Raw genomic sequence first — 26414 nt, 5'->3', positions numbered from 1 at the left:
CTCATTTATAAATGTGACTGACTTGGTGCACTTAATACACACTCTTTGTTTCTGGCACCATGCTAGGTTTTGAGTTTGCAAAGAAAAAAGAGATAGACAATCTCTCTACACAAGAGAGACATAGCATCTCTCTCTCTCTCTCTATGTCTCTCTCTATAATGTATAAATATATATTATTCACATACACACTCTCATGTATGTTTTATAAAAAGGGTATTATAATATACAAATTGTTTTGTATCCTGCTTTTTTCCCTTAGTGAGACACTATTTTCCAATCATTAAATATTTTTCCAAGGCATTATTTTTAGTTCATAATATCTTATTTTCTAGATATGCAATAGTTTTTTCCCCTTTTTATTATTTTTTAAGTTATTTTATCAAGGTCATATTGGTTTATAACATTGTGTAATTTCAGATCTACATTATTATATATCAGTTTCTGTATAGACTGCACTGCTCACCCTCAATAGTCTAATGTCGTCTTTTTTTTTTTTGGTGAGGAAGGTTGGCCCTGAGCTAACATCCATTGCCAATCCTCCTCTTTTTGCTTGAGGAACACTGTTGCTGAGCAAACATCTGTGTGAATCTTCCTCTATTTTGTATGTGGGATACTCCTTCAGCATGGCTGGATGAGAGATGTGTAGGTCCATGCCTGGGATCCAGGCCCACAAACCCCGGGCTGCTAAAGCGGAGCACCTAAACTTAACCACTGTGCCACCAGGCCGGCTCCTCAATAGTCTAGTTTTTATCCACAACCATACATATGTTTCCCTTTACCCCTTTCACCCTCCCGCCATCTTCTCCTCCTCTGGTAACCACTGATCTGTTCTTATCCATGTGTTTAGATTTATAATAGTTTTAAAATCTACTTCCTATTCTTGAAAATGTAAGTTGTATCTGCTTTGTTACTACAAAAAAATAATGATTCAGTGAACAACATTGTAGGCAAATCTTTGCTCACAACCACAATTATATTCCTAGTCTAAATTCCTGAAGACAGGGTTGATGGATTAAATGAATTGCAAAATTTTAAGGCTTTGATGGCTATGGCTGAATTTCTTCCATAAGGGCTGCGGCAGTTCTTGTCTCTTTTTGCTCATGTCTTTGAATCCTTACCAATACTGAGTATTTTCATGTAAATAAAGTTTTCAATTCTATGGGTCAAAATATTACTTCTTTGTTTTAATTTTTATAATTTATGCTTATTGGATTATTAATAACGTTGAATATGTTTTGTTATGTTATTAACCATTTTTCTTATTTTTGAATTGCTTGCTGATTGCCTCATCTGGTTTCCTATTGGACATTAGTTTTTTCTTATTGAATGTAAAGATTCTTTATACATTAAAGTTATTAACCCTTGCAAATGTTTCTAGTTTGTCATTTGTTATTATTCTTTTTTTTGGTCATTTTAAAGTTTCTAACTTTGAACCCTCTTTTAGGCATCATTTAGCAAAAGGTAGAAGCAGAGATGAGTACTTTTTATGGTTCTGTACAAATTATCCCCTAGATTCAGCTCTCCTTTGCATCTTTGGTTTAGAGTTTCTTTAAAGAATCATTGACCATACAGGAATTTGCTTATTAAATTCTTCAAGTCCTGTTGGGAAACCTTACCAAAGATCCTTTATTGAGAGACAGAGCAGGATTGTTGTCCTAGCGACCATTTTGAAATACCTGGGAGCATTTTTGATTGTCATCTGACTGGGAGATTCTACTGACACTTAATGGGTGGGGTCCAGGAATGCCAGACATCCTGCAATGCACAGAATCATGAGGGATTGTTCCTCCTGAGTGACGATAGTAGCTACCATTGAGAAACAGAGTTAGGCTATCATCCAAGGGTATCTTTTAAAAAGTATAATTTCTTGAAAACATTAAAAGAAACCATATTTCCATGGGGCTGGTCCCGTGGCTGAGAGGTTAAGTTCTTGTGCTCCACTTCAGCGGCGCAGGGTTTTGCCGATTCAGATCCTGGGCGTGGACATGGCACCGCTCATCAAGCGATGCTGAGGTGATGGCCCACATAGCACAACCAGAGGCACTCACAACTAGAATATACAACTATATACTCGGGGGCTTTGGGGAGAAGAAGAAGAAGAAGAAAAAAGAAAAGATTGGCAACAGATCTTAGCTCAGGTGCCAATCATTAAAAAAACCAAACAAACATGTTTCCAGTTGATATATCGTAGTATTTTCTCCACACTGTATTTACATATGCAGACAATGAATTGGAACACATCGATTCCCTGCTCTACTATAGATAACATAGGCTTGAGTTCAGTATGGATACCAGACAGATATTCAGCATGTGACTGGCTATCAATTTGGCTTATCAAGTAAGTTATATTACTGATTTGCTCAGAAAGAGTTGCAGAGGGAGCTGAAATAAATGAATTGGATTTGTCAACTGAGAGCAGTGATGCTCCAAAACAATTCTACTGGGGGACACATCTATTCTCCATTCACATCTTGCCTCCCATTCTATATTCTCTAGCAAAGATTGTGACCTCAGGGTTGCCAGTGCAACTGCTTTTGCTCAACATTATTCTTCTGTTTGCTCTGTTGCTGTTCGTTCCAATGCAAATATGAAGGGCAGGAAATAACCTAGTCTGTTTTTATCTGAGTGCGTTGTTCCCTGGAAATATAATTATTTTGTTCATTTGAAATTGCCTTTGCTCGAACAAGTTGGTACAAGCCAGAATTTTTTTGTTGCCTGCAGATGGCAGTGATTATTAACTTGTCACTCTAAATACAAGGTGTTGGTTTTACACAAGAGTTCTAAAGTGCTATATTAATGGCAGGGTTTATTGTGTTCTAATAAAAATTGGTAAGATACACTGCCTTTGAAGGAGAGAGCTGAATTTGTGTGCTTAACACGATGTCATTTAAAATATCAGATAACTAGACATGGAGCACAAAAGGCTTATTAAATTAACGTACTTCACTTGACTATGCAAAACATTGAATAGTGAAAATAGGGTTTAAGAACAGGGTTTGATTATTGTGGCCAAACTCAAGTAATGTATCTCGGAAAATTAGATTCCAAAATATACTTAAATTATGATAAGCTTTGTGCTCTAAGTTTGAGCTCCAGAACAGGAAGCAGCAGTAATGGTTGATTATTCCTCAAAGACATTGGTGAGATACATTCTGGAATGCAGACAACAACGCTATCCGAATGGAAGGAATCATCAGAAAGGCAATGGAAATAAAACTCCAAATACCATCTTTCTCTTGTATAGACTCTTGGATAAAAATACAGTCCTAAAGTCACGAGGAAGATATAATGGAGCTGCAGAAGTCTGAGAAAAGTCCACTAAAATAGTCAAGGGAAAGGAGTAGGAATCATGTACTGATCGACTCAAAAGGTGGGTCTTCATCAAAACGATATAGAAGAGTGGGAATGTGACCAGAATTACTTTTTCATGGTCATCGCCATTGCTTTACCTTTGAAAGTGGTTAATGAAGGGCATATAAAGAGAGGGACCGCTCTCATTGTGTACCTTCATGGAGTCTGCATGTCGAGAGTGTGTAGAAGACAGAAACACAAACACGTTCAAGGTGCTGTACCCGAATATGTTGTTTTGCAATAAGTTACAAAGGGAAGAAAATGGAAGTTTTGGAGATACATCCCTGCTCTGAGTGCTCTTTTGAAAGAGAAGAGAATGAGGATCAAGATTATGAATGAGATGAACCTGAATATGAAATGCTTTGATTTAGCACAGCTATCTGGACAGTGGAGCTACCAAGTCTCGTCATTTCCTTGGTTTCCCTCTGTCCAAGCCAAAGTTTCCTCATTATGTATTTAGTAGTATCAAGCTCCTGCTCTCAGCCAGTATTATAGGCCAACAGTTGTCTCTTGAAACGTGTTTATTTAGTGGGCAAATTACAATAATTAGTAGTAAGGCAAAGAAGATCAAATCATAGTTTCCATCCTCATGTGGGCAGAACGAAAATAATGAGGAAGAGAGTAACAGAATTGAGGAGATGGGATATAGATCTATTAAAGAAACAACAGTACAATGTGCTATAAATTTCCCTGTTTTAACATCTTCCCACAAATTTTGAAATGTTGTGTTTTCATTTTCATTCTGTTCAAAATACTTTCTAATTTCCCTTTTGATTTCTTCTTTGATCCACAAGTTTCTTAAATGTATTTAGTTTTTAAATATTTGGGGATCTTCCAGATTTCTTTCTGTTGTTGATTACCTAATTTAATTCCCTTGTGGTCAGAAAGCTACTTCATATGATTTGAACTCTTTTAAATATATTGAAGGCTTTTTTTTTTGGTGAATGACTGTACAGAATGGGTCTCTTTGGATTTGGAACTTAGTATATTGTTAAGTCAAACTAGCTGCTAGCTGCTGTAACAAACAACCCACAAATTGTTTTTATCATTTTCATAGTCCGAAGAGTGTTTGATGGGCAGCTTTTTCTGTGATGATTCAGGTACCTAGACTCCTTCCTTTAGTGGCTCCATCATCTTCTAGGGTATTCTCAAATTTCAACCCCACATACTTTGCATTCAACTGCCTAATGAATAAAGAGGTAGAATATGGAAGATCATATGAGAAGTTCTAGAAGTCAAGCCTGGAAGTGCTTTAAATTACTTCTGCTCACTTTCCATTAGCTGGAACCCAATCACATGGCCAAACCTAATAGTAAGGGGGGCAGGAAATGTCTTCTGGGGGTGTTCTCAGGAAGAGGAGAAACAACATGGATATTGAGCAGCACAACATTCTCTACTGTAGCATATTCAGAATTATCTGGAACTGGGCTGCCTTGGATGAAGGCATACATTCCTCAATTTCTTGAACTTTCTGAAGTTATTTACTCCTTTCATCTCTAAATAAAACATATCAGGATTTCTTCCTGTATAACTGCAGAAAATGGCAGTGCAGCCGCTATAGGATTTCTGCTTGTCACCTATCATCCAATAGCTTTTTTCCTAACTTTTGATGTTTCATCCCTGCTATTGCAGCTTGTGCTATTTCACTATGAACACAAACATCACTCCTTTCTTCAATCTTTAAGACCACACCAACATAAGATAGATAATGGGTAGTAGTGATTATTAGCAAAGCATTATGGAAGACTTAGGTGGGCAATCAAGGGGTGATTCCAACATGGAAAAGAAAGATACTTAACATTGCTGTTTCAAAGCTCCAGCAACCAAATCCTACCATAGAAGCTTCTCACTGGTCATTTCTCTCCAGATCTTAGGATCTGACCTATTGGCAGATATAGAGGCCATCTCCCAATTTCTTCTCTCTTTCATCCCCAAATCAACCAACGAACCAACCAACTAAACAAACAATCAACTGTTTTTCAGCTGCCAGAAGAATCAGCAAAATGCTCACTTTAAGAAAATCAAACATATTGGCCAAACGATCAACAATAAAACCAATAGGAAATAGCTTCTCTGCCTGAGGGAAATGTCATTTTCCTATCTTATGCTGAACAATTCCAACCTCCTTTAGATTCGACATTTCCCACACAAAGTAGTCATGGGTTCTGGCTTTGTCCATCTAAAAATAATTTTAGATGAACAAATTTAAATTTAGAATAATTGCATAATTTCCCCAAACAACAATTTTCTCCCTAAAGTGCTCTCCTACTTCCTAGAAGAGCTACTTTTTTGTCCTTGCATTGTTTGGTTGGTTGGTTTTTATTCCTTCTGGCATTTTTTCCGTTTCACCAGTGGTGTATTCTAATAAGGTTTTCATAACTTCATGAATTTGTTAAAAAAGTGAAAAGAAATCTGAGCTTTCAAAGAATCTGAGGAAAACATAAGACATCGTCAACCGTGTCTGCGCGTTAGAATCACCTGGGGAGCATCAAACTCCTTGGACCACACTGCAGACCACTTAGATTAATACGAGGGAGAGTGTGGGAGCTGGATATTAGTACGATTTTTTTTTTAAGTTCTTCAATGTGATTCCCATGTGCAGCCAAGATTGAAAGCTCCTGAGTTACAGAGAGTCCATTCTCAATTTCAAGGAGTTAACTTTCAGATGATGGTCAAATTGCAACAAGATATATGTGTTTACAAAATTAGAGAGCTAGGTGTGCCTTTAGAGCCATTTCTCTTGGGAAATAGCCTACAATTCGCTTGGATTATCACTGTTTGAAGATACTGACACTGTGACATGATGCATTGGCTTCCAGAAGAAATTAGATTGCTCTTTTCTGTGAAAGCAATAGCATCAACCACAGTAATCACTCCAATGTCAAATGTTTGTACATTTCAAACCCGAGAATGATTCTCCTTGCCAGTTGAATTTTATCCATGGGTAATTAAAATATTTCACAGTAAATATAATTTAAAGTAAAAGAAATTTTATTGAATTTCCCATGACTAAGATTATTACACAGCTGGTAAAGCTGTTGGAATCAGTGATGTGAAGGAAATGCAAGAATGACTAAATAACTTTACAGATTTAAATTCTCAGCTCACCTACTGAGTTAATAAATTAATTTCAGTATTAATTATCTGGGCCCAGAATTATCTTCTCAAAAGACTGAAAATTGTCTAAGTTTCCTGAATTCCACATTTTTCAGAATTCAATAAATGTTTATAAAGGAATCAGAGAATTTTGTACATGTATATGATATGTACAGGAGTTGTGCCTTCAAGATGTTTTCTTATCCTATGTCAAAACCGACTATAATGGAGTCATTTTGGTGGCCCAGGTTTGCAGGTTCAGATCCCAGGTGCAGACATACACTACTCATTAAACCATGCTGTGGCGGTGACCCACATACAAAATAGAGGAAGACTGGCACAGATGTTGGCTCAGGGCAAATCTTCTTCAGCAAAATAAATAAATAAATAAATAACAATGAATAAATAAGTAAATAAAATGGAGTTGTAGTGGCCCTTTCAGAGAAAGTGCTTTGCTGTCTTAAACTTGGACTGGGCCAAATCTTTGGACTGGGCCAAGATGGCAATTGTTTGCAAGCAATTGTTTGAGAAGTCAGTAGGAGAACAGACATCCTGATCACTGATGATTGTGGACTTTGTGAGAATAGAATCAATAGCCAATATTTAGCCAAGACTAGCTCTCTCCAACTCCAATTAAATCTCTTTGTATCTTTGTAATACAAGCTACCTTCTTTGTCTTTAAAATCCCCTTTTACTTCCTAGTGGGACACTATTGGGGTTTCTAGCTGAATTTATACCCCTTGAATGGCAGTTCTTGAGACCCCAGATAATCTATTTGCTTGTCTTGCAATTTATGCCCTTTATTCATTGACACCTACTTATTTCCAACTCTTACTAATAGATGCTGAGAGGCTGCCTTCCTTCTATGGTGGTTCCCATTCTCATTCCATATCTATCCGGGGTAGCATTACATTTTAGTCTTCCAAGTCAGAAACTTTCAAGTCATCTTTGGCTTTTTATTCTCCTCCATCCCCTAACTCCAGGTCACCAAAATAAATAATTTCTCACTTCGGAATATCTTTCGGATACTTTGCATCCTCTACATTTCCACTGCTGCTTTTTGTAGATCAGGCCTTATTACTGAAGTTCCTAGCTGGTGTCCCAGTTTTCATCTGTCTTTCTCTTTTTAATTCACCGTGCTTTTATGAACTTGACCTTCTTGGTCAGCACTTTCAGCAAAGCCATGAGTTCAAAACTCCTTAGCCTGCTTCTTAAGGCCTTTTGTAAGCAGGATGTTCTCTGACCCTCCAACCTATTTCTTACTATTCCAACACCCACCCATGCTGGCAATGTAGATGTTCCATAGGAAAGTCTTAAAAGAAATTTATTAAAAGTGAGGGGTTCCTTAAAGATACTTATTAGTTGCTTTCAACACAACACAATTCCCCAGAGGTACTGTATAGTTGATTTACAAAACTACAATTCGTATATTTCCCCTAGAACCAACTGCTTTGCGCCTTGGGTAGGTAAGTTGCTTTGCCGCTTCCCTCAGTTGTAAAGGGACATAATAACTCCTGATCCCCATTCACTCCTTGTTACAATGAGCAGTTAAAGAAATCGACAAATAGCCGTGGGGCTCAAAACAAGTTTATGAGTCAAAAAGACAATGTTATTTTTGAAATTGAGTTGGTGCACGTGGAGCTGATCCAATTAGAAGATAGCTCATCCTACCCTCAGGAAGCCAGCACTAAAGATGCTAATGAGTGTGTCTGCTCCCCCTCAGCTGCTTCATTCTGTGGAAGAGCCCTAGTCTTCACCCCTGGCCCCTCAAGGGACAGGCCCAGGTGGTCAGGTTTCCTACCTTATAACTCACTCCTCCCAGCTCTTTGGACTCAAGTGAATGGAGAGTAAACAGACAGAAAGCTAAACCTTAAACCCAAGCCGGTGGCCTACAGCTTGGCTGAGTCAATTATAGTTACTCTTCAGGAATCCTGAACCAAGTAACACCAAGAGACCTCGCTAGGCCACTTAATAACATGGGAAGAAGGCCCCCCACCCCCAAAAGAAAAATTTTAAGTGCGATTTCATCAACATTTTGCTGATTTTGTTTCATCCATCTCCCACCTCCCTCTCTTATGTTTTTAAAGCAAATCCCAAACGTTATATTATTTCACCTTGTTAAATGAGTTAAACAAGGAGACCGTTAGACTGTTGTGGATCCAGTTCCCCTGGTGGTCTACTTAAGCAAACCCAAATCTAAGCCTGTAAATGCCTCCAGTTCATGATCTCCACACCTAAGCACAACCAATCACAAACAGCCAACTAGGCTTTAAACTCAAGCCAATCAATCATTTCCTTCCTTTGTTTCCGCCTTTTCTGTACAATAAAGTCTCTCCCTGAGCTCCTGTCTGTGGAGACTCCTAACCACTTCTGGTTTGGCACTGCTCAAGTCCAATCGAGTTTGCTCAAAGAAACTCTTAAAACTTAACATGCCTCAGTTTATCTTTTAACAACCTATCAATACTTTGTTGTTATGTTTAAAAGAGAATTTATACATATATATATATATAATAGAATTAATAGTGTGTATGTGGGGGAAATGAATTTCCCTCTACCTGTCCAAGTTCTTGACTCAGAGCCCCTGTAGTAAAAGAAAAAAACACAGAAGTTTATTAATATGTACACCTCATGTATACATGGGAGATACCCAGGGAAAAATGAGTAACTCCAGAGGTGGCTTAGAATTCAGACTTAAATGCCATCTTAACAGGGAAAGGAGAGAGGGTATGTAGGTCTCAGGAGAGAGTAAATGATTTCTAGGAAAGATGAATGGGCACATAGAAGAATAGATGGGAGGGCTGATATTTGGGTGTGGTGTTGACTTCTAGTCTCCTCTCCTGTGATAAGAGTCAATCTTCCCTGCTTGGTGAAACTCCCTAGAGGGAATCTATGACATTTGAGGTCCTTTTGGAGTTTTTTTTTTTTTTTTTTTGTGAGGAAGATTGTTGCTGAGTTAACATCTGTTGCCAATCTTCCTTTATTTTTAGTATGTGGGACTCTGCCACAGCACGGCTTGATGAATGGTGTGTAGATCCACATCCAGGATCCGAACTGGTGAACCCCAGGCCCACTGAAGTGGAGCATACAAACTTAACCACTATGCCAGCGGGCTGGCCTCCTGGAGGATCTGTCTTTAGGCAGATACAGGGAGCTCAGGGAATGCCTTTCCCTGCATTTGCTATTTTTAGGTTCTTTCAGTTCAAAATAACCAGTATACCAAAGTGGCATATTTTGGGGTGGCATATTCTGCTACCTTTCAATATCACCTAATACCCAGTTGAAGGGTCACAGAATGTGCCACCCCAAAACATGCCTCTTTGGCATAAGGATTATTTTGAGCTGATTCTTTTGAGAAACTGCAGGCACAGGAGCAGCTCTGAAGAAGTCCGCCTTTTGTAAGGGGAATTTACATGAGGCAGGGGGCCTGTACCAGGAGGAGAGCTGTCACCAGTGATGGCTCTTTTCTCTGAGAGGGCAGAGCAACCTTTGTCACCAAACATGTCCTCTCTCACCTTCCTCTGAACGGCCTTCCCGCCTAGAAACCCCAGACCCCTCTCCCTGTCCTTGGCCCAGGATGCTGTATAAGCCTTGATGTCTGGCTGCCTTTGGAGTTTTGAATATTTGTGGGGCTCCTGTAGGTAGGTACATATATATGTACGTATAATCAATCTTTTTTCTCCTGTTAATTGGTCTTTTATTCAGTCAAGAACCTAGAAGGGCAGAAAATTATTTTTCCTCCCCTACACAGTCTATGTTCAAATTTCTCCAATTATCTCAAAGATATCTTTTTAGTTTGTCTGAGTCAGAATCTAAACATCTTCATATTGCATTTAGTTATTCTGTAACAGCCCTGCTCTGGTTATTTGTCCTATAGAACATCCCACATTCTGGATTGGGCTGATCGCTTCTTTAAGGTGTTAACTTTTTCTTCTATCCCTTATACAGTAATTGGAAACAGTCAGAGGCTTGATTAGATGTTCAGATTTAATTTTTTAGGCAAGATTATTGCTACAGTTGCATACTTTTTATTGCATCACATTATGAAGCACTGTGGGGGATCAGAATTGGCCACCCCAAATGTGTCTCTTTGGTTTGATTATTATTTTTAATTTTTGGTGAGGAAGATTGGCCCTGAGCTAACATCTGTGCCAATCTTCCTCTTTTTGCTTGAGGAAGACTATCCCTGAGCTAGCATCTGTGCCCTATTTTGTCTTCCCCTATTTTGTATGTGGGTCACTGCCACCCACCCAGCTGGCCCCTGGCTTGATTATTTTTAAGAACAAAAGACTGAGAGAAACTTTGATCTGCACCCACCCAAGTGCCTAAAAGAATTTAAGATGAAAGGCCTGTCCCCAGGACAGGCCATCACCATAGATAACTCTGGGTATCGGTAAACTATGAGGGTTCCTGCTAAGCCAGTTCTTATCAAGGTTCTGTTTACCAAACATTTGCTTTTCAATATCCATGTGAATTGCCTTCCTCCTCTTTGAAGTCCCAAACCACTACCCACAACGTCCTCCTTTATCTTTAGCTAAAGATGCTATTTAAGGTGGCAGCTTTGGGCATTCTGGCAAGTTATCCAGTTTTCCTGGGTTTCTCTCATGTACACATGTTATAAAGCTTTGTTTGATTTTCTCCTGTTATTCTGTCTCATGTCACTGTAATTCTTAGGCCAGCCAGAAGGACCTAGAATGGGTAGAGGAATTGTCTTCCTCCCCTACAGCACATAATGTTGAGTTATCCCAGTTTTAGAAATGTAGTGGCAGACTGAAAATGGCCACACGTTCTTTGGTACACCTGCCCTGGAGAGGTGGGAGCTCTTTCCCCTCGTTTTTTTTTTTTGAGGAAGATTAGCCCTGAGCTAACTACTGCCAGTCCTCCTCTTTTTGTTGAGGAATCCTGGCCCTGAGCTAACATCCATGTCCATCTTCCACTACTTTATATGTGGGACACCTACCATAGCATGGTGTGCCAAGCGGTGCCATGTCTGTGCCCGGGATCTGAACCGGTGAACCTGGAGCTGCTGAGAAGTGGAACGTGTGCACTTAACTGCTGTGCCATCATGCCGGCCCCTGATTGCCCTTATTTTGATGGTTACTTCCTCCTTGCAATTTCTTATTTTGGGTATATGTGCTTAAAGTCTCCCTTTTTCTTGACGATGTTAGCCAGTGATTTCTCTATTTTTTGATATTTTCAAATAACCTTATTTTTTCATTTTAAATCATTCTTTTTGCTAACATTAATTTTTGCTATTATTAATTTATTATTTCTCACTTTTTGTGGGTGTTATTTTCTTGTTCTTTTTGTAATTTTTTGAGTTGGATGTTTAATTTATTTTCATTTTTTCATTTTATTGATATTTAATGTTATCAATTTCCCTCTGATCACTGCTTTAATTGTACCCCATAGGTTTTCATATGTAGTATTTTTATCAATATTCTTAGAAATTCTGCAATTTCAGCCTGTACTTCTACTTTGACCCATGAATTGTGTAATACTGAGTTTTTAAATTTTCAAGTAGAAGGATCTTTAAAAATTTTATTATGAACTTCTGGTGTATTGCATTGTGAGTAGATAATACTTTTTTTTTTTTTTGAGGAAGATTGGCCCTGAGCTAACATCTGTGTCCATCTTCCTCTATTTTCTATATGGGACACCTGCCACAGCATGAGTTGATAAGCAGTGCATAGGTCTGCACCTGGGATCTGAACTGGTGAACCCCGGGCTACCAAAGTGGAGCATGAGAACGTCACCGCTACACCATCAGGCTGGCCCCAATTAGATAATATTTTTGATTATCTTTACTTGATGAGACTTATTAAGGCTTTCTTTGTGGGTTAACATATGGTCAGTTTTAATGAGTGTTCCATGTTCACTTGGAAAACAACATGATATTATCTAAGTCTTTGATATTTTTTTCTTCTCCTTGTAGTTTCTGAGTTTTTATTTAAGGATTGGCACCTGGGCTAACAACTGTTGCCAATCTTTTTTTTTTTCTGCTTTATCTTCCCAACCCCCGCCCCCCCCCCCCCCCCCCCCCCGCCCCCCGTACACAGTTGTATATCTTAGTTGCATGTCCTTCTAGTTGTGGGATGTGGGACGCCACCTCAATGTGGCCTGACGAGTGGTGCCATGTCCGCACCCAGGATCCGAACCCTGGGCCGCCGCAGCGAAGCGCTGCGAACTTAACCACTTGGCCACGGAGCCAGCCCCAAGTTTCTGAGTTGTAAAGGTTGCTATTATGTTATTTGGGTAAGTAGATATATCATGGCTTTTTGTAAATTGAAGCCTTTACTATTACAACTTGTCCACCTTTGTCTTGTTTAATGTTTCTTGGCCTGAGTCCTCCATCGTCGGAGAGCCGGATCTCAGGGTTTGGTGTGCACTTTCCTGCTGCACCTTTGCTCATCCCTTTATTTTCAGCCTTTCAGAACCACTTCAAGCACGTCTTGTATTCTGCAGTTGCATGCTGCATTTTTTGAGTTATTCTGAACATTTAAAAAAGTTTATTTCTGATTACAAAAGCAATATGTGCTTACTGTAAAACAACTGGGAACTACAGAAAGTGTAAACAAGAAAAAAAGCAAGTGCTTCTAATCCTCTACTCCACGGACGACTGTTAGTAGCATTGTGTTGTATTTCATTTAGTTGTTTTTATGTTTTTTATAAAACATTTGTTATAAAATATTTCTATTTTATACATTGCCTATTTAAAAAAAGAAGCGTTATGCTTCAGGACATGAACTGCATTTTCCACACGTTTTCAAAACCATCAAGTGTAATGTATTTCCTCTTTCTGTGCTCCCACGTTCAAGTATTCAGAATGCCCATTAATGTATTTATCCCGGAGTACGCACATTGTTTTTTAAAAACTGCCATAGGATTTCTCATGACAAATTTGAGTCCTACAAATTTTGTGATTGTGTGGAATATGCTCTCTGCTCTCTGAGCTGGCTAGCCTCTTCAGTGGTGGGTAAAGATGAGTAGTGACCTTATAAATTGTCCTCCAAACTGGGTCTCCCCTGAAGGGAAGGTGGCACTATTATTATTTAGCTTAGAATAACAGGCATAAAGCAAGAGTGTCCAGAGCAAATTGGAATCTGTAGTCATCATATAGATGAGGAGCTCCACTCTGAGGGTACTTCCAGACGTTCCTCCTGGTAGGCTGCCTACATTCTGGTACAGTTGAGAACAATGGAGTTTCAGACCCTATCTCTTTTTTGGTACAGATATTCTTCCTTCTCAGAAGTCTGATTCTTGTCTAGTTAATTGATGTTTTCATTGCCTTAATCAAGAATTGTCTGTCTATCATCATTATTGACCTTGGGCTCCATGTTCTTCGACTTCCATGGTCTTCATGGTGAATGCAAGGATTTGAAGACCTTCTTGGGAGAACAACTTGTATCTCTACTTCTTGTATTCAGCTTTCTATTTTTCCACTTCCTGGACCTTCTGCACAATATCTTCCTTGCTCAAATGGCCTTTGTCATACTCTTGTCCCCTTTTTATGTATTTTTGTGTACAGCAGACATATTGAGGATGCTGGAGACATCTATATCAAATGTTTCTTCAGCTTAAGAAACATCTGTGAGCTAAAACTTGCCTAACATACTGTTAATCTTGGTTACTGCACATTCGACTTCATAGACCTGAATGAGTGCACCAGGTTGATCATTAAAGTAGGTAATTACAATTTGTGCCTACTTGGCACAATGATGGTATCAGTACTTATAATGCCAAGGAACAGCAAGAGCCCACCACAAGCAGCAAATCCTAGAAACGATCAGATTTTTTTCCCCTAAGATGGTTGCCTGGACATCTGTACCATAAGCAATGATCTCATCACTGTTTATGGTCCACTTTAAATTCTTAACACTGAGGAAGTCCTGAAGGAGCTTCTGAATCTTGGGATATGGGCAGAGCCACCAACCAAAATGGTCATGGACCTATGATTTGTCTTCATTGACTTCATGAAGGGCTTTCACCACAGGGTCCAGCAAGCCACAAAACATGCCGCTGTTCAGTTGTTAAACAGACACAGGCAAAGTAGATTTGGATGAAATTAATGTAAATCTTGTCAAGGATCCTGAAAGAGCATATGTTTAAAATGTTCACAAGCATCAGAGAGGCATCAGATAGACTTCGTGTTCTCGCTAACGTCCTTCTTATGTTTCCCTTGACCTTGATGTTGAAATGGTTGACCTTTGGTTAAGGAAGTTTTCTCCACCAAGTAGATGACCCTAGTCCCTACTTGAAGACTAGACATCAAGGATTCCATCTTCAAAAACGCTACCTCCTGTGTCAAAGATCAATACATTTCATTTGACAGCAACTGTCCTGTCCAAGCCGTAAGCAGTGGCAGTGGCAGCTGGTTCATTGACCATACTGAGACCAGTAACGTTTATAAAAGTGTTTGTGCCCTGGCACTGGGTGTCATTAAAGCTCTACTGTGGTTATGTGCCAGCTTACCAAAGGAAGCCTCTGCAATTTTCTTCAAACCACACTTTAGATAAAAGTTTTTAATCTCTTTCTTATATTCCACGTAGATTTTTGGCCTGCTTGTTTTACTGGAGAGTTGAGTAATCAAATCTATGTTCAGTTGTACTTTTGGCACCAAAAATCATGTTGTGGGGTTCATTGTAACTTGATTATTTGCAGTGTCTGTAATCAATCATTTTATGCCTGTGAAAGTGACATAGCTCAGATAATCCTCTTTCCCTGATCATTAGTGTTGATCTCAACCTTCTCATCCTGGAAGACATGCTCTTAGGAATCCGTAATGTAGGTTCAGTGCCAGCTGCATGTTTCTTCAACATGACTTCTGGAGAGCTGATCTGGCTCTTCAGAGAGAGACATAGATACCAGAGCTGCAGCTGCATTCAATAAACTTATTATTTCAAAGTATAAAAATATGAAAACATACAAAGAACTATATGATAAACCTGACTTTGGAGTTTCTTTTCTTGTGTATTTCTTTGTGCTTTATGTTAAATCATTTTTAATGTTTTTAAAGTTCATGTATATTGCTTATTGTCTTCTTCAACTTGTGTTTCTTACTCAATGTTTTCTCTGTGAGATCTATTTATGCTGATATGTGTAGCTCCAATTCCTTCACTGTTGCATAGTGTTTCATTGTTTGAATATATAAGGATTGATTTATTCATTTTTCCAGTTTCCTGGTGATGTATTACTAGAATGTTTCCATTTTTTCTCTTATTACAAACAATGCTGCTGTGATTATGAAAAAAAGGACCCATGGATTCAATTATATTAAAATAAACAATGCATCCATCAAGAACATCTTAAGGAAGTGGAAAAGACAATTCAGTGAATATATTTTCAGTGCATATAATCACCAGAGGGTTAGTACTCAGGATGCATAAGAACTCCTGCAAATCGATAGGAAGAAGCTACAAAACTCAATGGTAAAATGGGAAAAAGTTGTGAGCCAATTTACAGAAGAGCAGAAAAGTAAACCTGAGTAACTAATAAAACATTAATAGATGCTCCATCTCACTACAAATCAAGAAAAAGCAAATAAAAACCACAATAACTACACCCCTCATATGATGAGCCCAAGTGCTAACAAAGATGCAGATCGTCGAAAACCCTTTTTACCCAGCTTGAAAAGTTTGCATTGGTACAGCCCTTTGGGAGAGCACATTGGCAATAGCTAGTAAAGTTAAAGATAAGAAAACTCCCTGACTAGGCACCTCTGATGCTGAGAATGTATCCTGAAGAAACTCTTACCGAGGTATCCAGGGAGGTGTGTGCAAATGTTCTGTACAGTCTTTTCATTGAGCATTGTTCTGTCAGCATCATTTAGATCACGCAGGTCGAACTAATTTTTGAATTAGAGTGATTTAGCTATGTCAATATTTAATTCATCAGTGTATATTAGTATAAAATAAACTATGAGGTTGGCAAAAAGACCTAATGGTTCTAATGCATTCATTCATTTTCTTCTGCATTTATCATACGTCTACTATGTGCTAAGTGGTATATTAGTGCTGGGGTAAAAAAGACACAGTAGCTACTGGTTATTAATGTAAGTTTAAGAGAATTATTCAAATACTCATATCTCTGCTCTTATAAAGATTTCTGTCCCAGAAGGCAGATTCTAGCTTTCAGGAAGTGTAACATTTTCTAGATTAACCCGGCTCTGTTTCCTGTTGTCTATCTTTTGTCATGACCTTAGGTGATGCTCAGTAATCACTGATGATGATCATTGATAAAGTTTTTGCCCACCTATCTCCTGGGCTCTCATCTGTAAAGAGACATTAAAGACATCCATTTAGTCGCTCACAGGAAACGAATAACAGATACAGAATGGCTTGTGAAATTACAAAGCACAGACAGGAAAAATTCCCTGAAGTTCCATCTTTCAGAGCTGTTCCACTCTCGGCTTCTAAGATGCAGAGGAAATAAGAATAATAAAACATGATAAAGAAAGAAGGGAAAACATTTCGTTAGTGCTCTTAGTACACTATCTAATGCATTGCTCCCAAAATATTTCAGAGTGAGATGCAATGTGGTTTTTTAAAAGTTTTTTTCTTTAAATCAGAGAAGGATGTTGGCAACATTTGTTTCCTGTTTATCAAATGCAGTGTCCTATATATTTCAAGATGACAAACTGATTTTTCTATTCCACGTATGCACAAAATTGGTAAATACTTTTCTCTCATTTGGCAAATTGGATTTTAATCTGATAAACTTGATTTCAGGGCCTGCAATGTTTATCTCATTAAAGCTGCCAATGGGATGGTAATACTGCAGGCAGGCAATGTCCTACTTCTATTTAGGGATGAGTAATTTTGTGTGAATTTTTGGGAAAAATAACCTCAGATGATAGGCAACATGAAAAAAGTTTCTGCTTTGACAAAATGATCCCTACCTGTAGCATGTGTGTCCCAACTATGCACTTCTGGCTGGATTCCTCCTGCTTCATGGAGCAGCAGTGAGAAGCAGAGATACATTTTGCTTCTCTTTTATTTTCCTCCAAGCAAACTGGCCAGACTTGGATGGTCATCAGCATCCGGAGCAAAACTTTGTTAATTTCATAGGAACAGTGCATGGCAGAGAGTGCACATAAACTGTGAACAAGTCACATCTTCTCTAGTCTGACTAGAACACGGGAGAATTTCTGTTACCCATAGTGACCTCTCTTTGCCCTACTTCTGCAGAAGGGGCCTACTCCTTGAGAATACGTCTCTTTCATTCCAATATACTTTGTGTTGTTACTATTCTGCAGAAGCAGAATGGGCCCCCACATAAAATTTAGTTTTGATGTCAAGATTGATGAGGCCACACACACACGGGATATGAAAGGTTTATTACTTATATAATGAGGCTTTAGCGGGAGAACAGAACTTGAGAGACCAAAGAAAAGGACTGGCTTGAGGCTTTTATAGTGGTTGAGGGGGTCCAGGGTGAGGGTTCTCACATACAGGCGGGAGATTGTGGAGTTTGTTTTCGGTACAGCCAAAGGCAGGAGCACCCAGGTCAGCCTACCCAGATGTGGGACACAAGGGGAAAGTGGCTTAAAAGTTGTCAGCAAATGTCAGAAAATGGAGTCAGACTATTACACTGTGTGTACCCTTCTGCTCCTTAGATAAGGGGTGATAAGGAACAAGTCACTGTTTTTACAGACACTGACACTTAGAAATTTCATTCACACCCAATGTACGGAGCTCATCATATCATTACTTCTTTAACTTGAGGTCATTTTCTCTACTTGTTTTTAATGTCATGCAGTGTATTAAACTTTCTTTAAATTCAACGTTTACTTACATATTATTGATTGCTTAAATTCCTTAGCACTTAGTGAATTCAAATAAAGTTAAAATAAAATGAATATACATTAACCCAATCTGATCAACTAGTTCTAAAGTGAGCTCTCAACTTTGGGCTAAGCAATAAATCTTGTTCCAAACAATACTATTCACAGACAATTGGAGGAGGACAGAGGGTGGCATTAATAGGAAGAAAGCAGAGAGGACAGAGGGCATCATTATCTTTTGGAGGTTTGTAAGGGAATCCAGAATAGAAAAAGAATATTGCCTGTGCAGAGAAGAACACATTTTTTGCCTCCTCTCGTTAGAGAGGATGAAGGATTTCTAGACAGGATGGAGGAAACCAGAGAGAGAGGGGTTCCTGGGATTTGTGGGGGGATCAAGCCCAGTGGCGACTGGAAAGTCAGGATGCAGCCAGCAGGGACAGGAAGCCGCGTCTGGAGTCACCATAGGCAAAGGCTCCGGGAAAGGCTCTTCCCCCGGGATGGTGTGGAGCAGCCCTGACACTGCGGGGAGAGAACAAGCCTTCAGCACACAGAGGATGACAAGCTGGCAAGGGCTTTCGTGAGTTTCATGAGGCTCAGGAAGATTATGATGGACAAGAGACTCACAGACAAGTACATTAAATAGAAATGTCAGGAGATAGGTGAAAACATTCTAGAAAAAATATGACATTGATACTCTGGAGTCATGTTTGATTATCAGGTGCCAGTAGATGTATAAAAATGGTAAAGATGCCTAGTAATTCTTAGGACAAAACTAGCAAAATACATTGGGAACAAAATTCCAGATTATGTTCGTTTATGTATTCACCCATTCAATCATTCAGCGAACTTTATGGAGTGCTTATTGTGTACCAGGTCTGTTTTCAGTACGGGTAATAAAAAGGTGGGGAAGATGAAGAGTCTCCCTTTAAGGATCCTGTGGTCTAGTCCAGTGCTTAGAAGAGGAGAGGGATAAGGTATTGCCTAGGCACAGGTCCCAGGAAAATCAGGAGACAGAACAAAACCAAACATATCCCAAAATTATGTCTACTTAGGCTTTAGGAAAAAAGAATGCTAATTTTTTTTTTTTAACCTGATAAGGAGCTATCTATGTACGTGCTTTTCAAGAAATAAAATATACTTTAAAAATATAGAAACACAAAACGTCAGCTAGGGGCTTCCCCACCCCTCAAGACACAGGTGAAATGAATGCAGAGCTTCAATTTTCTGTGAATTGCCACGGCAGGGGTGTGGATGGGGCTAATTAATAATCTTAAGATCATTCGTCTCTGGAGTCGTGGATTCTCACCACATCAACTCTCTAGTGAAATGCTGCTCTTTCTTCACTTTCCACCCTGCACACCAAGCATTCTTCACGTGAGAAGGTCTGAGCCCCAAAGGAATCACAGGTGAGGAGAAACGATTGCCCTGCTTGACTTAGAGGAGTGTCTCAAGCCTGGCCCTGTGACATTTTGGGCTGGATAATTTTTTGCCGTGGGGGTTGTTCTGTGTGTTGTTGGATGTTTAGCCATATATCCCTGACCTCTACCCTTAAGATGTTAGTAGCAATCCCCTCTTCTGTCCAGTTGTGACAACTAAATATCCCCTGGGTGTCAAAATTGTTCCCAGTTGCGAACCACCGGCTTAGTCCAATCAGTCTTCACCTTGGAGCAGGGTGTTGCACAACGTGGATGGGGTGGAGTGGTGTGGAATGGACATCGAGGAGTGTGACAAGCATTGTCAGTTCAGGGCCACCCTGTCACACAACTCCAGAGGGCACTCTTCACATCATTTTATTTAATGGTACCCCTAGCACATCTCTCCTGTACATGACACTCCTTGAGTTGTTCCACACAGAAGAACCTTGATGGTTACCTATTCAATATACAATCTCCCCTTTCATCCCCAGTAACAGACCCATGCCCTGACTGGTCAGAAGGGTCAGCCCAGGCACGCCCGTGAATCAGGTGAAGTTCACCTTTAGTGTTTCCTTCTCTGTTTATACCTCTGGCTTCAACATTTCCCACCCACTTCCACCCTCAGATTTCCTTAAATTCACTGCTGTCCTGTCAAGAATAAAGTTCTCTGACTGTCACCAAAAGTCCACTGTGTATTAGTGTAGCAGGTCTGAAGAGGAGCTGTTAAAGGACTGAATCTCCAGTAGTGGAAACACAGGTCCTATGACACCTGACTGTAGTAATGATTATAGTGTTAGCTAATGCACTGACTGTTCGCTACATGCTGGCTACTATACTAGGCACGGTACTTGTACGTCTCCTTTAATTTTAATGATAATCTTACGAGGTAAGTGCCACGATCATTCTCAAAAAGCAAGGCTTAAAGAGGTTAAGGAAGTTTCCCAGAAGGACACAGCTTATAGGTAATGGATGGAAATTGAACCCAAGTGGTCCAACTCCAGGTTTGGGCTCCTAACCACTTTTCTGTAAAATAGCCCTTCAGATTATACCACACAAGGAATTACCATGAGGTAAGCATTTCCTGTACCCATGTCTAAAGCTAGCTTTGCTCATCCTGACCACTAAATCAGGGACTGGAGAACTGAAGTTGGAGCTGAGACCTACCTTTAGTCCTTGGGAAGGCCAGTGGGGAGCACCAGCCAGACAGGCTGACACTGGGGTAGTCTCAGGGCCAGGCTTGAATCAGGTGAAATGGTCTAAGTGGGTGAGGCTGGACCAGGTTTGAGATGGAGAGCAGAACACCAGACCCAAAGCACTAAAGTCTCAAACAGAAAGCCAAGCAAGAGGTGCAGAGCTGGTAGACAGCAGGGGAAGAGCCAGAAGTGAGATGCAGTGTGACTTCTAATGAGGGCTCAGAGTCAGGACACCTGGCTGCCTACAGCTGGCTGTCCTGGGAGCTGGCTGTCCTGGGCCTGAGTTAAAGGCAGGGTATTGAGATCGTCTCCATCTGCTTGTCCCATCTTGTCTTGTAGGAGCATGGCACAATACAGGTTTTCTTGGAGTGACAAAACTGCAAAAAAGACAAAGAAGCGGGGCGCTGTTTACTCCTTCAAGGTCAACCCACTACATAGCTTTGGGGCAGATGGAGTGATCAGTTATAAGGACTGTGATTTAGGGAAATGGAAAAAGCACCTTTAGCCCACCAAACATCTCTCCTAGCTGCCTTTTATGGCATTAAAATTTCACCATCAAAGATTCATTTGTTTGGATTACAGCTCATGTAAATGTCCGTGAAAGGTACGATGGGGAGCCATAACCTTCCATTAGTATCTTAAAAGAAGACAAGTTTCCGTTGTGAAAACTGAATGAGCCCTTGTAGATGAGACACAGAACAGGTGGGTTTTGATGGTGGCATGGAAGGGAAGGACAGATTCTGGGAATTAAGAACAGCTCAGTAAGAACTGGTGCCAGGTCAGCACAGCCTTGGTATTCATTTCAGCAGGAGACAGAATGAGGACACAGGGACGCAGTGAGAAGAGTAGTTACTGGGAATGAGAAGAGAAACAGAAAAGGGAGATGAGTGTGTGGTCAGAGCGGGAGGGTTGGTGACATACTCAAACCTGACCTGTTAGTTACCTCAACCTTTCGGTCCCAACCCTTTGATTAGGTTCTTTTCAGTTGTTGAGCTTCATTTTGAATTATTTTTCTCCACTAATTTTTTTTTCAGTATTTTAAATTCTTTTTTGTAGTTTTGGGTTACCCTGTCTTTCTCTGCACACACTGGGGGTGACAAAATCACTCAGTTTGAGTAACTAGGACCAAAAATTTCCCTATAAAACATCTTTGCCAATTTTCAGGGAATTTAGACTTTTTCAAAAGCCAAAACGCCCTTTGGTAGTAATGGTGTAGTGTTTTGCAACAAAAAACTTTTTAAAGATGATAAATTGTGGCATTATTTCACCAAATGCTAGTCCAGCCTTGGGTATTGTGTGCAGAAAGTGTGGGAAAATAGTTCCAATGGTGGCAATAAAACTTGGAGCGTTTTTGCACTTAACTATTAAACACAGAGTTGTAGATGTTTAAGCAGAATATCAAATGGGAAAGCCAGCTGTGTACAAGGCCAAGGACTACTGGAGAAACCAGTCACTCTGCAGACGCCATCTGAGATTCAGTAATGAGAACACTCAGTAAATGCCCGAGCTGGGAGGAATGTTTTATTAATGCTGTATCACTGGCATTTCAGAAATGCCTCTAAAAAATGGCTCCTGAGGCATCCCATGAAATTGAGATGTACCAGAGAAAAGTGGGAATAGCTAGAGCGGGTTGTCCGGGGCCTCTATTGGCAGAGGCCAGGCTGCATGAGAAGCTGCTGAGGGCTGGGTGTGCTGAGTAGCGCAGGGGCATGGCACCCTGGGAGTGGTGTCATCTGAGGGCAAATGCAAGGATGGAGGAACAGAGCTCTAGGTCAAAGGGGTCAACACTGCAGTGGAAGCAGCAGCATGGTCACATCAGAGGGTTTCCATACTGGGTGTGCAATGTACCCTGGGACGAGGGTGCAGGCCTTATTTAGGTCTTTAAAGAAGAATCTTTTCATCAGAAGCCCTGCTGTGCTCACAGCACTCTATTTTAGTTCCTCCTTTAAAAAAATAGATTTTTAACATCTAATTAACTATGAAATATTTCAGACGTACAAAAAGGGCTTAAGAGACAGATGACCACATATGTACACATCTCTCAGCTTAAGAAATAACACAATGCACATACTGTGGAGGCCCATCTGCAGATGTAAGCACCATCCTGAACTTCGTGTTTATCATTGCTACTAATGTTGTTCTATTTCTATGACATATGCAGGTATTTATGCACAATATATAGTATTGTCTTGCATATTTTAAAATTTTAATTAGAGGGTATGTACTTTCTCAACATTTTTTCACTTTCAACTTTTTCTCAACATTGTGTTTTTGAGATTTAGCCATTCTAACTATTGTATAAGTATTCTGTTGACTAAATATACCACAATTCTTTATTCATCCTCCTGCTAACAGATATGCATGAGTTTTTCTAGGCTAAATGCCTAAGAATAGAAATTCTAGACCATAGAATCTGCATCTAAAACTTTCCTAGACAATTGCTGGGGGAGGGAGTGGTGGTTCTTATTAACTTGTAGGAGTTATTTGTTTATTCTAGACACTAACGCTTTATCAGCCATATGCATAGCAATCAGTAGATTGTTTTTTATTTCATAATGTCTGTCAATAAAGAGACATTTTTAATGTTGCTGAATTCATCTATCTTTCCTTTTTTATTGCGCCTTTTTTTTTTACCTTGTGTAATATATCCTTCTCTTTTTCAGGGTCATAAAGATGTTCTTTTGAATTATCTTCTGAAGTTTTAAAGGTTTGATTTTCAAATGTTACATTTTGTTCTCAATCCATTTGGAATTTATTGCTGGGTATAAAATGAAGTACCAATTAGCATTTTTTATGGGTGATCAATTGTACCAACACAATTGTTGAAGAGTCCATCCTTTCCCCACTAATCTGCAAAGGCAGCCTGTTTCTCTGTATGAGTAGGTATCTTCCCAGCATCCAAATTCTGTGCTATTAGTTTACTTGTCAATCCCAATGCCAATATTACAATAGTAACTTACTATAGCTTTGTAATAAATCTTGATACCAGGGATATTTTTGACATAAGGTTAGATTAAGCTGAGTTGGACAGGGTTTAAATGCAAGTAAAGAAGGCACCAAATTACACATAGATGTTTTCCTTCAAAAGTTTACTCTTAGTTTACAAAATTGTCTTGCTTATTATTATTATTTGCCTTTTGCTTTCCCATATAACTGTTATGAGAGAGTTTTAAAATTCTTTCAAAACCCCTACAGTGAAGGGTTTGGCAAAGCTTGCAGTTAAAGAATGCAATTACTTCTTCTGAAACAAAAATGCTATTGGGCTTAGAAAAACAATGAGATATCACTACACACCTATTAAAATGGTGAAAACCCAAATACTCACAACACTCAAATGCTGGTAGGATGAAGAGCAAGAGGAACTTTCGTTCATTGCTGATTAGAGTACAAAATGGTACAGCTACTTTGGAAGACAGTTGGCACTTTCTTATCAAACTAAATACACTCTTCTCATACGGTCCAGCAATAGCGCTCCTTGGAATTTACCCAAATGAGTTACAAACTTATGTTCAACAAAAACCTGTACACCAATGTTTATAGCAGTTTTATTCATAATTACCAAAACTTGGAAGCAACCAAGATGTTCTTCAGTAGATAAATGGATAAATAAAGTATGGTACATTCAGACAATGGATCATTATTAAGCAATAAAAAGAAATAGGTTATCAAGCCACAAAAAAGACACAGAGGAACCTTAAATTCCTATTGATGAGTGAAAGAAGCCAATCTGAGAAGGCTTCAAACTGTATGCTTCTAACTACATGACATTCTGGAAATAGCAAACTATGGAGATGGTAAAAAGATCAGCAGTTGCCAGAGGTTCTGGGGAGGGATGCATAAAAAAAGTGTTACTGAAGAACTTTCAGCACGAGGCAACAAGACTCAACTAGACTGAGTTGGATGCCCCTGTAATTTGCTTTCATGGCTCCTGGTTCTCACCCAGAATGGCATTTATCTTACTGTATTGCAATTGTCTGTTGCCCTGCATTAGGGTGTAAGCTTCTTGACGGGAGCGCCCAGTTTTATTTGTTGTTTTATTTTAAGTGGTAGCAGAGACCTTGACACTTGGTTGATGCTCAAAACATTTGTGAATTAATGTGTAACTCTAATGATGCAATATGATAAGAGTTTAGAAAGGAGATGGGAGGAAATTGACAAAATTAAGAAATGAAAAAATATGAAACTAATGCTCATTTGCCATGAACAAATGAAATAAAAATGAAACAATAAAATGCAAACCTTAAAGCACAGTATATTTGCCACTATTGCATTTCGCGTTTAGACAGAGGATTTTGCTTTCATGGAGTTTACCTGCACCCGCAGAAATAAATTTGCGATTTGAATATGCTGCTATGAATTTTTGAAAGTGCCTTCCAGGAAGTGTCTGAGGTAGAGGCAAACATGCTTTTCTTCTTTTAAAAAAAAACAAAAACAAAAATCCCTAAAATAGCTAACTTGAAAAATGTTAATAAACATTGTATTTAAAGGAAAATAATGTGCATCAGGCTTTTAGAGGAAAACACTTAGGTATGATTTTATTCCTTCTTCACTTATATTTAAATGCTGCCTGGCCCAGCTTATTAGAACCCTGTGTCGGAAATGGACTCTATTCTCTAAAATGATTCCTTATTCTAGCCTCTCTTGATTTCTTTTTCTGGTATTCTCCAGTGAACCATTCCCTGACTCCCCAACCAACCAAGATTATCTTTCACTTAAAGGTATCAAAAGATGCCATCAAGAGAGGGACAAGACAAAGCACTAACTGGGAAAAAATATTTTCAAAATCATGGTTAACAAGGGGTTAGTATCTAGAATATATAAAGAATGCCTATGATTAAATAAGAAAAAGGCAGCCAATCCAATAGAAGAAATGGGCAAAAAAAGAATGGAAATGCTATTTAGTACTGCAGAGAGATTCCATCAAATTGGCAAAAGCTAGAAAGACTGATAATATCAAGTGCAGCCAAAGACGCAGATCTGCAGGAACCTTCATCCGCTGCTGGCGAGAAGGTAAATGGGTAAACCACTTTGGAAAAAGTTTGCATTATCTAGTAAAGTTGAACATGACCCAGCCATTGTGATACCAAGTATCTGCCCTTGGGAAACTTTGGTTTGTGCGTGCTAGGAGACAGGCACCCGAATGTTTACAGCAGCGTTGTTCGTAATGGGAAAAAGACTGGAAACCCCAAGTGTTCCTAAATAGCAAGATGGATAAATAAGTATAGAATAGTTACACAGTAAAATACTACACTGCAGTGAAAATGTATGAACTCCAGTACGTACATCAACATGGATGATCTCAAAGGCATAAACTTGAACGAAAGAAGCAAGTTATAGAAGAAGAAAACAGTATTATTCCATTACAAGTGTTCAAACATAGGGACACATTGGTTATAAAGACTGAGAGAAGAAGCAGAGAGTGATTACAATTTCAGGATAGTGGTTACTACTGAGTGGGGTGGGGGGATTCAATCGGGAAGGGCACAGAGTGGCTTCTGGGGATGGGAGTATTCTGTTTCTTGGCCAGGGTAGTGGGCATGTGGCATTTATTTTATTATTGCTCTTTAAACTGTGCGAATG

Source organism: Equus caballus, chromosome 4 (assembly GCF_041296265.1).
Source record: "Equus caballus isolate H_3958 breed thoroughbred chromosome 4, TB-T2T, whole genome shotgun sequence".
In the NCBI taxonomy this organism is placed as follows: domain Eukaryota; kingdom Metazoa; phylum Chordata; class Mammalia; order Perissodactyla; family Equidae; genus Equus; species Equus caballus.
This window is presented reverse-complemented; position numbering follows the sequence as displayed.